This window comes from Sceloporus occidentalis, unplaced genomic scaffold, assembly GCF_023333645.1.
Source record: "Sceloporus occidentalis isolate IW3139 unplaced genomic scaffold, rSceOcc1.0.p SCAF_10, whole genome shotgun sequence".
In the NCBI taxonomy this organism is placed as follows: Eukaryota; Metazoa; Chordata; class Lepidosauria; order Squamata; family Phrynosomatidae; genus Sceloporus; species Sceloporus occidentalis.
The window spans coordinates 37745095-37758993 of record NW_028316990.1 but is presented as its reverse complement, the minus strand read 5'-3'; the positions used below and the strand labels follow the sequence as shown (position 1 = coordinate 37758993).

The 13899-nt window shown below is 47.2% G+C and overlaps 1 protein-coding gene across 4 annotated transcripts in view; it reads right to left on the bottom strand.

The window, feature by feature from the left end:
- RAI1 (retinoic acid induced 1) overlaps positions 1 to 13899 on the bottom strand; it is a 120505-nt gene that overhangs the window by 46492 nt on the left and 60114 nt on the right. The window contains exon 1 of one of the 4 annotated variants that reach the window (XM_089539635.1): positions 5423 to 5504. The exons of the other annotated variants lie outside the window; for them this stretch is intronic. The gene's annotated coding sequence lies outside the window, so the exon portion shown is untranslated. Of the gene's footprint in view, positions 1 to 5422; positions 5505 to 13899 lie in introns of those variants that run through there. 4 annotated transcript variants of the gene reach the window in all.

The window sequence follows — 13899 nt, the reverse complement described above, 5'->3', positions numbered from 1 at the left end:
TCCTCATTAATACCTTTTGCCATCTTGACCACACTGGCGCTGCTTGGTCACACATCTCCCAGCTTTCATCTGTGAACTGTTGGAGGGCATGCAATTAATATTTCAGTGGGGCTCCCCCCCTTCTAACTGTGGGACTAATTTTCAATGAAAAGGGTTGGCTTTCGTCTGCAGGAAAAAATTTCCCCATCCTCCTTTGTTTCTCCTGATGGCTCACAGGCAAGACTTTATTTGGAGCCAAGCTCTCCTCGCCAGCCCATTAATCAGAGGATGGTGTGCAGTGTGTGTAGTGTGTGTGTTAATGGCACACCAGATGCCGCTGGCTTGGGGAGCTGGATGGGCACAGCGTCAACGTCAATGGCGGCCATTGCGAAAGCCAATCTCTCAGCTTTTCCTTTTGGAAATGGTCTTGTGACCAGCATAAACCTTGAGCTGTAACCAAAAATATCTGCCTCTCTCCACTGGTTCTGCCTCTGCCATCTCTTAAGCAACCTTGATGCAACGGTAGATAAAATACCAACCCTGTGTGAAGGTCTCATACGCAGGCAAAACAGCAAGAAACCAGGCATTGATTTGTGCTGTTTGATCAGGCTGCAAAATCCTTGTATGTGTGTGTGTGTGTGTGTCTATTGGAGGAGGGTCAACTCATGTGCAACTATGTATGTATGTATGTATATTACCCTGCCTTTGCATTTTATCCTCACAACAACCTTGTCTGGTAGCTTTCACTATGAGAAAGTGATTGCATTTGTTGTGTGCATTTGTTGTGTGTGTTTGGAGTCAAGTCATTATTATATTTATACCTCTCCCTTTCTCTGAAGAATTCAAGACGCACATTTTAAAATTACAATGGACCCTCCGCATTCGCTGGGGTTAGGAGTGCGGGACCCCCCTGAAAGTGAAAAATGCAAATTAAAAATACCCACAACTTTATTTTACATGAGAGAACACCTCTCTAGGAATCTCTCGGTCCTCCAGTACAACTCTGTTGTCAACATCAGCCAGACATTGACCATAGAATTGCACTGGAGGATATACAAATACCTAGAGAAGTGTTCTCTCTAGGAATCTCTGGGTCCTCCAGCGCAACTTTTGGCAGATGTTGACTGCAGAGTTGTGCTGGAAGACCTAGAAATCCCTAGAGAGAATATATAAATCAAATCTGTGAATAATCAAATCCGCAAAAGTCAAATCTGCAAATGTGGAAGACCGACTATATTAACTCAGCAAGGGAAGAGGAAAGGAGGGGATGGAGTCCCCCCTTCCTAGCTGTTGTTGTTGTGTGCCTTCAAGTCATTTTTGACATATGGCAACTAGGGTTTTCTTGTCAAGACTTGTTCAGAGGAGGTTTGCCCTTGCCGTCCCCTGAGGCTGAGAGAGTGTGACTTGCCTAAGATCATCCAGTGGGTTTTATGGCTGAGCTGGGAATCAAACCCTGGTCTCCAAAGTCATAGTCCAACACCCAAAAACACTACGCTGGCTCTTGCTCAGGCAAAAGCAAACCGATGCACACTCTCCAAGCCAGTCTGCTCTTCTTCATTCATAACTTTCCCCCATCTTGATCACGCTCTGATGTTTTTGCTTGGCCGCATGTGTCCCGCTTTTCATCTGCGAAATATCCGGAGGGTAAATCCCAAGCGGTCAAGGTCTGGGATCTCTGGATTCCATCTCTTGTCGCACCAGTTCTCCCAGTCCTTCAGCCACGGCGGCTACCATGACCTTTGCCTCTGTCTGGGAGGGAGCCCAATCCCGACAGCGTCTTCTGGCCTCCCTTCTGCAGCTTAGCAAATGGGATTCTCGGGGGCCTCCGGTTTCGGGCTCTGTATACACGCAAACACCCGTCTATTCATCCACAAACCCTTGGGGCCTCTCCCGTGGTTGGGTTTCTCCAAACACCGAAAGCTGCTCAACCAGACTGGCCAGTTGGGGACCATGTCAACACAATAAACGGTTCTTTAAAAAACCAAAAACCCACAGCAGACGTTCAGGAATGTGTAACGTTGCTAAAGAAAGCTCTTTGGTGGCTAGGCAGCCGCAATATTTTGGGTTGGGGGAACCGGTTGGTTTGCTTTGTTTGCATTCCATTTTGTCCCCCAATATGGGAACTGATCCAGCTAAGTGAGAAATAACTAGTAGCGGTTTGAGCATCAGACTAGGACTCTGGAGACCTGGGTTTGATTCATGGAAACCCAGCGGGTGACCTTGGGTGAGTGACATACTCTCAGCCCCAGAAAAACCCATGATAGGTCCGCCTTAGGGTTACCATACATCAGAGATAACTTGAATGCACACAACAACAACCAATTCCTACTTGTGCCTCCCAGTCTTTTGGGGATTGTCACAACAACACTGCAACATAGGTTTCACACTGGCTGACCTTTCACTGATGAAAACCAGGGCAACACACGTCCAAGCGAGAAAGGAAATACAAGCTAAGCGAACATGTAGCAGTTTGCTTTTGCCCAAACCTCCTGGCAAGGGTTCCTTTCCTCCTCTCTCCCTCTTGCTGAGTTAAGTGAATGCAAACTACTTTGGAGTGCCCCTGGTCAAGTCACACTCTCTTAGCCTCAGAGGGAAGCAAAAGCAAACCTGATAAATCTTGCCAAGAAAGACCTATTTTTCCAACCTAGGTGTTGGTTGTTGACCTATAAAGCCCTAAATGGCTTGGGCCCAGGGTACTTGGAGGACCGCCTCTCCCCATATAGTCCGCCCCGCACTCTTTGAACATCCGGGACTAACTTGTTAGAGGTTCCTAGATCACACCTTGTGAGGACCTCTCAGAAGGCTTTTGCCATCGCTGCCCCATTTTCTTGGAATAAGCTCCCTGTAGAGCTCCGCTCCGCCGCCTCATTAGATTCTTTTAAAAAGAATTTAAAAACATACCTATTTCGGCTGGCCTTCCCACTTTAGTTAACTGTTTTTCCTCTGCCCCTTGCTTTTCTTTTTCTGACCCCGGACTATTGTGATTTGATTGTTTTTGCCCTTGACATGTGTATTTTCTCCTGATTCCTGTTCCCATTTTATGCAGTAATGTTTTAACTTTTATATTGTAATTGTTTTACTTTGTATTGTAATTGCTTTTAACTTTTGTAAGCCGCCTTGATCATTTTTTGGAAAGGCGGGGTAGAAATAAAATTTATTATTATTATTATTATTATTATTATTATTATTATTATTATTACTATTATCATAGATATAGTGCTTTGGGTGTTGGACTTGGGACTCCAGAAGACTAGGATTCAGATCTCCATTCAGCCATGGAAACCCAGTGGGCGAACTTGAGCAAGTTACAATCTCTCAACCCCAGGGGAAAGCAATGACAAACCTCCTCTGGAGAAATCTTGCCACCATCATCCCCTACCTCCGCTAGTGACCAGAGATCTCCATCTGATTTTGAAATCAAACCATTTTAAAAATGCGAAATGGAGCAACGGAGGCATGCAATCTGTTGAAAAGATGAAGTCCCATCAGTGGAAGGTTCTAGGCGTGGCAATTCACTCCTTTTTGGACCGGGAGCCAGAGGGCTAAAAACACACAGCCTTGTGAGGACACCCTATAGGATAACTTATAGGTTCCTCTTGTCTGTGGAGCATCTCTCCATCTTGGCTTATTTGTGATGGGGTTGTCAAACTCAGAAGACTAGCTGTCTCCTGACATCAGCAGCCCTCTTCCTTTGCAGTATCTCAGAAAGCTGGAGGCTGCACAAGAGCCTCCTCTCTCGGCATGCTCCATTGCTTCATGCTGGCATTCAGAGCAAGCAGCAGATGCTGTCTATCAAGTCAAACTGCTGGACCACCAAGCTCACCCCTGGCAACAATGACCAGCAAGAGCTCCCCAGAGCTTCGGACCACTGACCATGCCTACCTGCAAAGATGCAAAGCAATCTGGAGATGCAAAGAGTCTGCAAGCCTCTATGAACAACTCAAAGGCTTAGCCCCCGGAGCTATACAATAAGGGAAGATTTTGGTCCTTGTGGAATAAAGAACTGATTGGAAGAAGAAGGTAGGGAGCTGCTTTGCTCAGGGTTGTCCCTTCTGAATAGAAGCAGTGGCCCTTTGGAGTTTCAGGATACCTTCTGTCCCAGCCTTGCCTTGAAACTGTGACTTTCTGCATACAAAACCACTTTCCCCTTCCTCATTGGAAAAAGTTAAAGAACCCATCGATCAATCCATCAGTCAATATATCTTTTAGTTCCTTGGGATAAACACAGAGCACAAATTAAATAGTGGGAGGGTTAGATAGACAGGTAGATAGATGGATGGACAGTTAGAGATTTCCTTTAGTTCCTCGGAAGCAACTTATGGTACCAATCAGACAGATGGAGGAAAATAGTTTTAAAGCATCCTCACTACATTCTGGAAGACCAGGGTTCAAATCCCCGGTCGGCTATAGAAAGCCGCTGGATGACCTTGAGCAAGTCATACTCTCTCAGCCTCAGAGGAAGGCAATGGCACACTTTTTCGGAAGAAACCTGGCCAAAAAGATCCCACAACAAGTTTGCCTTAGGGTCTCCATAATGACTTGAAGGCATACAACAACACCGTCAACACAACATTCAGTGCTCATGTGCCTTTTCATAACTCACAGAGAATTAGTTTTGCAAAAGTGATCCTGCAAAAGGGTGGGATCGCATTTCTTAAGTTGGTTACGGCTACTGTGAGCCGCAGTACAACAACATCTGGGGGACCCACATTACAGACAAAGGAGTTTATCATACTAAGGGGATGGGGAGTTTATCCCACTAATACCCCAGAAAAATCATGTAACTACACGAAACGATTTCACACAACGTCGCACAAAACCCGCCTTTAAAGTGGTCACAGAGAAGCATGAACGCATATCTTTTTACTTTCGGGATTTCAGTGACAATGCTTTTCCGATACTGCTTTATTTGCCCAATTGCATGTGATAATCATGCACACAATTCCTCACCATTTTTGCTTTATTTGCAGGATACTTTGAATGCGCTTTAATCTCTCTTTAATGTCGAAATTAGCCCCAGTGTTCCTATTCCCTGGCTCTCTTTGCCTGCCTCCTTCTCTTTGCATTTCTAAACTGCATTTCTACATGTTTAGCTGCAATGTTAAGTCACTGTAATGCTAGAAACTGGAGGGCCGAAGGAACACGGTATGGATGGGGGTGGTCTGCAAGGCCATATCATTTCCTCCTTCGCTTCCCTTTGCATGTTCACCAGCTTCCGAGACTTCGGACAGACCCTGAAACCTGGCAGCCCTAATGCCCAGGGCAAGAGAGACAAAGACACCCCCCCCCCAACCGGTCAAGGAATGAGTGGGTGCAAGAGAGGTTGACAATGAACCCAAACAACCTCCAACCCAATGAACCCAAAAAAGAAAAGGAGGGAGGAAACAGGACCCCAATGCATCCCTGCCTCTTGCATTTTGCAGCATGAATTGCAGGCACATACCTCTCTCGCGGCTCAGTCTGCCTGTTTGCTCTTCTATTCCTGGGCTGCGATTGATTAAAGGATCAGGGACTTCTGAGAAGGGAGGCAGAGGCGGAACGGTCTCCCTTTAGACTTGAGGCTGCCGTTGCCTGTCAGTCCGCTTTTAATCAAGGGCTGGCTTCTCTTGGCAAAGGCCTTTCCCAGAGGGATGAAGGGGGAAAGAAACGGTGGGGTGGGGTGGGGTGCAAGGGTGGCGGCGCAATGTGAAGAAGTGCATTAACACGCCAGCCACCCTTCAGCCCGCCTTTGTTTATCAAAAGGACTGGGGCTTGTTTGGAAAGGGGGGCCCTCTGAGGAATGATGGGGGAGTGAGCAAGAGGTGCCATGTGCAGAAGAGGAAGGCTCTTTTCCTGAAGGATCCAGAGAATTACCCATTTCCCAGGCAGTGTTGCCAGATATCTGAGTCTGGCCCAGAGTCTCCAGCTTACATGGGTCATCTCTAGGTGGGAATTTATTGTTGTATGCCTTCAAGTTGTTTCTGATTTATGGCGAACCCTAAGGAGACACTATCCTGGGTTTTTCCTGGCAAGATGTGTCCAGAGGAGGTGTGCCATTGCCTTCCCCTGAGGCTGAGAGCGTGCAACTTGCCCAAGGTCAAGTGGGTTTCATGGCTGAGCTGGAATTCGAACCCTGGCCTCCAGAGTCATAGTCCAATACTAAAGATAAGGGTTGGGGACCTTGACTGCAGTCCCCAGTCCCACTTTTGGGTGTTATTGGTTCGAGTCACGGAGGAGAAAAGTCCTGCTGACTCTTACTAAGTAAATTGTCATTTTTGTGTACCTTCAAGTCATTTCCAACTTATGCTGACTCTAAGGTGAACCTATCATGGGGTTTTCTTGGCAGGATTTTTGCATTCCTGAGGTTGAGAGGGTATGATGTGCCCAAAGCCACCCAATGGGCTTCCATGGCTGAACAGGGATTTGAAGCCTGGCCTCCAGAGTCATAGTCCGGGACTACACTCGATGGCTCTCTTACTAAATAAATACATACATTAATAAATGGAAGAACGACCCACCCTCTTGCCCCAACTTGACAATAGGTTCCATTTTTTGCTCCCCCCAAATCACTTGAGAGCACCCCCCAGTGCTGCCTTGCCAAGTGCAGTTGTAAATCGGTGTGTTTGGAGTGTGATCTTCCCTTGTCTCTGGTGGCCCCTTGAGCTCCAAACGGCAAACAGTAAGAAAAACAGACACGCCGCAAAGGTAGCACTCCAGGGCATCCGTGAATTTCAAGCTGTACAGTCTTGTCGAGACCTTTCCGCACAACCTGAGCAGGCACCTTGGGACACCTTCTCCTGGAGAGGGACTGCTAATAAGCTTCCTCCGAAACACCAGTGGGGGAAACACACCGGAGATCTAGGGCACAAAACGCAAGGAGGAATACCTGCTCAGCTGCACAGGACAACACAATGCTATTTTTTCCCTCCCCACGCCTCTAAGGCCCTGACTGCATGGCCAGAATACTCCAGGATCAGCCTAGGGTTTTCTAGCCCCGGAGATGCCCAAATCACCTGCTATTATGAGGTGCCCACCACTGCGATGTCAACCAGCTGTTTGCACGCATGTCCCACTGTGCTGCCCAACACTACTGCAGCAACCTAAATTCAGATTTTTGTTGTCGTGTGCCTTCAAATCATTGCCAGCTGATGGCGACCCTATCACAGAGTTTTCTTGGGAAGGTTGGTTCAGCATGGGTTTGCCATTGCCTTAACTTGAGTCTCAGAAAGTGTGACTTGCCCAAGGTCAGCCAGTGGGCTTCATGGCTGGAGTGAGAATCGAACCCTGGTCTCCAGTCTCCAGAGACACGGTCCAGCACTCAAACCACTCAAATTTTGAGGATTTTGATCATATTTTTGCCATGTGATATGGACGCCTTATCCTGGATTCTGTGTACAGAGCAGCCACACAGACTGTTCTCTGCCCTCCAACTGCATCTCCCCCATCTCTGGTGCACCTTTTATAGCAATAGCAAGTATATTTCTATACCGCTTATTAGCAAATTAGCACTCCCTAAGCGGTTTACATTGTGCAAACCAATTGCCCCCAACAAGCTGGATACTGACCTATGAAAGGATGGAAGGCTGAGTGGACCTCGGAGCCCTCCTCTAGGATCAGACTTACAAGGTTGTGGCTGCAGGACCGGCATTTAATCACTCCAGGGCACCCCATCCCTTCGCCCCATATCTCCTCCTGCCCCCTATCTCCCCTGCCAGTCCCTTCCTATCCGCTTCCCCCTCTTCTGCTCCATCTTTCCCCTAGGGTCAGCCGCAAGGGCCAGCGCATCCATCATGACCGCTTAGGGCTGCTCATCCGACAGCCAGCCTCCTCTGCCAGCTGCCTTCTGCCACGGCGTCTTCTCTGCCCGCCTGCCTTGCCCACCCTTCCCTTGTCAGCTGCTGTAACCGCGCAGCCGGCTGACACCCTGGGGAGACATCAGGAAGGCCAGGTAAAGCGGATGCATGAAACCCAGGAGGGGAGCTTGTTGCCGGCTTCTGCCTCGGTGGGGCGGAAGGTGTCAGGAAGCCTGATGCTCTCACCGAGGGGCCACAGGAGTTGACATCCCCTTCCCTCCCTCTTGCACGCACACCGAAACACACACATACACATGCACACATGCAGAGAGAGGCTGGTTGTCTCTGTTGTTGTTTCCACTCATGCGCTGCTTCTCACTGCTGCCATTACTAACTCCCTTTATGGGCTCTGCATACAGAAGGAATCCCAAACTATGACTTCTCCCCTCTCTTGAAAAGCAACTTTGGTTTGCATGCAGTGTGACCAGATGTCCTAACTGCAGCGGAGGCCATGGCGATGTAAAAACATACGACATTCAAGAAACATACAACATTCAAGAATAAAAGCATGACACACTTTGTATAAACGTAAATCCATGCTTCTCGGTCATGCTCAAAATGGACAATATTTTTGGATGTCTCCTGGACAGAGGGTTGAAATGTAGGACACGGCCTGGAAAAGAAGGATGTCGGGTCACCTGTTTGCACACAGCTTCAACAGAATAAAATACAATAAAAGCTTGCTCTGCTCTCAGTTTAGGGAACAGGTCTCTTCCTCTCCTTGCAGCAGGGATCGGAGGCTACAAGCCCCAGGGCCAAATCTGCCTCTCTGTTTCGTCGTCTGCCCTCTTCATGGAGGAGATTCCTCCCTTTTATTGCCTGCTTTATCCCATGGGAGTCAAAAAGCACAAAGGCCCCTTTGAGCAGCTTCTTCCCTTTGCTCTGACCCAAGCAAAGGCCTCTCTGTAAGCCACTGTCAATTTCTCCTAGGAACGCTGAACCAGAAGGAAAGGGCTTTTTGCAAGCCCCTGCTGCCATTATTCCCATAAAGTCTGCCACATAAATAAAGCCTCTGTGTGCCGCCCTTCCATTTCTCCTGAAGCAGCTGAAACACTAGAAAAGGGCTCTGCAAGCCATACTCTCCTTGCAAGCAGAGGCATGACCAAAGGGCTCTTTGAACCATGCTCTTCTGCAAGAAAAGGGCACTGTAGGCCATGTTTTTTCTATGAAAGCCAAGGCACAGGCAAAGGGCTCAATAAGACATTGTGTCCATTTCTCCAATGCAAACCTGAATCCTTGCTCAAGGAGATTGCTCCCCAGCGCACTACCAAGCCCTGGCTAAAAATGTAAACAGATAAAGGGGGGGAAATCCAGGTGCGGCTCATCCGATCACCTGGGCTGGGCAGCTCCTGGGAAAGGTAACCCAGGAGGAGCCCTGGCAGCTGAAAGCCCAGCCTTGCACAGCAGAGGAGAGGCCGCCTCTTCGCCAGTCACCCGCTTAATTTTGCAAATGACTTTGTGCTGGCGAAGAAAAGCTAATGCCGTCTGGTGTAGAAGGAAAGAAGGGTTGGGGAGCTGCTGCTAAGCCTATGGAGGAAAGAGAGATGGCTCACAGGCAACGGCACTGGGGTGGACTGCAAGGCAGGGTTTGTGTGTGAGAGGTATTATTGTTATTGCTGTTGTTATTGTTATTATTGGAACCAGAGCCATATGCAGGAGGGGTGTATCTCTCTCTTTCTCTCTTCTTCTATCATTTCTACTATCTCTCTATCTCTCTCGCTCTCTCTATTGCTATCATCTATCCATCCTATCATCTCTCTCTATATACAACCCATCTATTCTATAATCTCTCTTTTCCATCTATCTATCTATTGATATCATCTATCCATCCTATCATTTCTTTCTCTTTCTGCTATCATCTCTCTCTCTATAACCCATCTATTCTATAATCTCTCTCTCTCTCTCTCTCTCTCTATCTATCTATACATCACGCATCTTCTATAATATTTCTCTCATCTATCTATCTATCTATCTATCTATCTATCTATCTATCTATCTATCCTATCATCTCTCTTTCTCTTCCTGCTATCATCTCTCTCTCTCTCTCTCTCTCACCCATCTATTCTATCGTATCTCTCTCTTTCTTCTATCATCTATCTATCTATCATCGATCTATTCCCCCCCCCCCTTTTGAAGAGGAGGACAACATTTGCCCTCCTCCAGTCATCTAGTACTTCTCCTGTTCTTCATTTCCTCTTCTTCTTCTTTCTGCCCTTTTCCTCTCTCGTTTTCCTATGGAACCACTTCAAAAACCCGATAAAAATTACTTTCCAAAAGATAAATTGATAAGGCGATATTCCACAAATGGTAGAAACAGATGGAACCACACCCAGCTCCTTGCATTGTAGCAGCAGACTGTAGGGTTTTCAGAGGCAAATAGATGGGAGTCATTTTTTATGCTGTCGCACAAAGGAGCCGCTTGATATCAAGCATAAGATTCAGCCACTAAAGACCAAAGTCGGGAGCATCTGTGCCATCATTGTATTTCCAATTTCAGTGAAAAGTTGTGAAAGCTGGACAGTGAAGAAAACTGACAGGAAGAAGGTCAAGTCATATGAAATATTAAAGCCCAAGGCTTTAATATCACTCCGCGCTGCGTCTGAAGAAGAAGGTTTATCTCCACGGAAGCTCACACTAAAATAAAAACCAGTTAGTCTTAAAGGTGATGCCACATTCTTTCCTCCTTTTTATGCTGCAAGAAACCAACACAGCTTAATCTGAAATCATCTGAAATGTGGCACTGGAGGAGAGTCATAGAATCATAGAATCATAGCACTGGAAGAGAACACAAGGTCCATCCAGTCCACCCTCCTGCCATGCAGAAACTCACAATCAAAGCATTCCCGACAGATGGCCATCCAGCCTCTGTTTAAAAGCCTCCAAAGAAGGAGACTCCACCACTTTCCAAAGCAGAGTCTCACTGTTGAACAGCTCTTACTATCACAAAGTTCCTCCTAATGTTGAGGTGGAATCTCTTTTCCTGTAGCTTGCATCCATTGTTCCGGGTCCTGTTCTCTGGAGCAGCAGAAAACAAGCTTGCTCCCTCCTCAATATGGCACCCCTTCAAATACTTAAATAGGGCTATCATATCACCTCTTAACCATCTCTTCTCCAGGCTAAACATCCCCAACTCCCTGAGTCGTTCCTCAAAGGGCTTCATGGTTTCCAGACCCTACACCATTTTAGTCACCCTCCTTTGGACATGCTCCAGTTCCTCAAAATCCATTTTAAATTGTGGTGCCCAGAACTGGACACAATATTCCAGGTGAGGCCTGACCAAAGCGGAATAGAGTGGCAGTATTACTTCCCTTGATCTAGACACTATACTTCTAGTCATGCAGCCCAGAATCACATTTACCTTTATAGCTGCTGCATCACACTGTTGACTCATGTACATTTACAACTTCTGCCATTTTGACTATCCTCTTGTGTTGCTTGGCCACACGCCTCCCGGTTTTCACTTGCGAAATGTTGGAGGGTATGATCCGGTTGCGTGTCCAGTGCCAGAAACACAACATTGGTTTAGCGAGGCCACGCAGCCTGATTTGGCACAGGTCATTTTCACAGGGTCCTCGCTGATCTTCGCAAAGAGCACCGTGTCTGTTGCTCTCTAGGTTATGAAAAATGTTTGAAAGGAAGCAGCCTCCCTACTCTGGCCCCCAAGTTTCCTACGCAGAAGGTTCTCTGTGCAAAGGCAAAGAAGACCCCTTGCACATAACGGGTGGGGGGTTTCGACTGCTTCCAGGAAAAGGCATTGTAGGTGAGGTGAGAGGAGAAAGAGAGAGAGAACAAGGAAGAGGGAGAGACACAGAGAGCATGTCACTCTTCCTTCCCTCCCACGTCTGCGCATTCTCCAAGCCGTGATCCTGGAGGAATGGGGCTTTGATCTTTCATCAATCACAGCCGAAGTGCGCAGGCATGCAAGCCCACCACAAGACCTTGTAGTGCCTCTCTCTCCCCCTTTTCCCTCTCTCTCCAAGAGGCTTAAAGCCACCTGGTGTAACTTCTCTGGGTTTTTTGGAAGGAAAAGGGGGAAAAGAAAACCAACCATCTTTTTTATAGCTCCATGGAGAACCCCTCCAGAACTCCTCGGAGCTGAAGGAGGCACACTGCAATGCCTGCCATTTTACCCAGGCTGCTTATGCTCTGAGCCGATGCCCTTCAACTCTCCTGATTTGGCACAAAGAATCCCAGTTAACCCTCCGCCGTCCCACTGTTTCAGCTCTTTATAAAGCATCCTGGTTTCCTCCTCTTCCGCCTTTGTCCTCAGCTTAGTTCAACTGCGGCAAAACGGGTTCAGTTTGCAAAAGCTGTCTGCACTCAGTTTGCAGCATGGCACAGCGATTTGAATGTTGTTACCCGCCTCGATCCGCAAGGAGAGGCGGGATAAAAATATTTATCATTTTATTATTGAGTGTTGGAATACAACTCTGGAGACCAGGGTTTGATTCCCGGATCAGCCATGAAACCCATTGGGTGACCCTGGGCAAGTCACACTTTCTCAGCTTTAGGGGAAGGCAATGGCAAAAGCTCCTCTGAACAAATCTGGCAAAGAAAACCCCATGATAGGGTTGCCTTAGGGTCACCATAAGTCGGGAATGACTTGAAGGCACACAACAACAACAACAACAACAACAACAACAGCAACAACACTAAGCAGGAGGGGCAGACTCTTGCCCATCCCAAGAGGTTCAGGCAAAAGCAAGGTTCAACCACTGAAGCATTTGCTGTAGAATGAATGGAGTTTGACGCCACTTTAACGGCCATGGCTCAGTGCTATGGAATCCTGGGATTTGTAGTTTGTGGGGGGCATTGGAGCTCTCTGACAGAGGAGACTGAATAGCTCACAAAATGAAAAATCCCGCAACTCCACAGCACAGAGCCACGGCAGCTAAAGTGGTGTCAAACTCCATTCATTCTGCAATGTTGATGCAGACCCCAAAAAGTAAGTCTTTAAGAGCAACCGGTCTCCATCTTATTGGCAGTCCCAGCTAAAGGAGACCCACTGGATCCACTGCTGAATGGCGAGTCAACAGGTAAGTAAACCTCGTCGATTCAATAGATCTACTTTGGTCAGGACTAACAACGTGATTTTAGTGTTATTTTGAAGGCGTTAAGCCCTAGAGGGGGGATTAGTTTGGACGAATCGGACCGCCATCGCTAATCCCGCCACCCCATTGGGCTTCCTTCTCTTGGCTCCAGCTCAACCCACACGACGATCGTAAACAAGCGGATCCTGGGGAATAAAAAGACACGGCAAAGCTTTCCAGCCGGTCTCGCATTCAGAAGTTGGGCTAACCTTCAGGATGGAGGGGCGTGAAAGAAGATTAAGCATAGAATTTAGGCCTGAGTTGGATTTAATCTCGGCAAAGGTAGAATAAAAGTCTCTAAGTAGGGATAATCTAATGGAGGGCTTTCCAAAGAAGGGAAATGAGAAAGAAGGTGGGGAAAAGCAAGGAGAAAGAGAAAGAGATGAAGGCCAAAGAAACAGTCCCTGATCCAGGTTCAGTCTTTCATCCAACTTTTGTTTCTGGTAACCACAAAGACTAAGTGCATTGGTTCAAGACATAACACTTATCTACCATCCCTTCTTCAACCCATCATACCACTATTTACCATCTTGTCACCCTGAACAAGGCTAATCTTGCCCAGTTCGGAAGTGAAGCAAGAAGGATTTAGGCTAGTCCTTGGATGAGAGACCCAACAGTGATGTATTCAAGTCTTTTACTACAAGTCTCAAGGCTTTGTAAGACTCTTTCAAATCAAGTCTCAAGGTGAGTCTCCAGTCCGTGAGCCAACTTTAACAGAAGAAAAAAAGGAGGTGGCGGTGGCATATTGGCAGATGGATTTCAATAACTAGAAAATCAAGAAGCACAAAGCTAAGTAATAAAAAATATTGGAGAAGAACAGCAAATGCTTTAGGCAACAGGCTTGAGTAAGATGGATCCTTCTGAAGCTTTTGAATGTTTTAAAAGTCTTCTCTAATGTGCATTGGGGACAGGCTCTTTGATGGCAACCCTAAGGCAACCTCAACTCGACTCATGGCTTGTATATCTTTTACCGACCGACTCGCTGGCCTGATTTCATC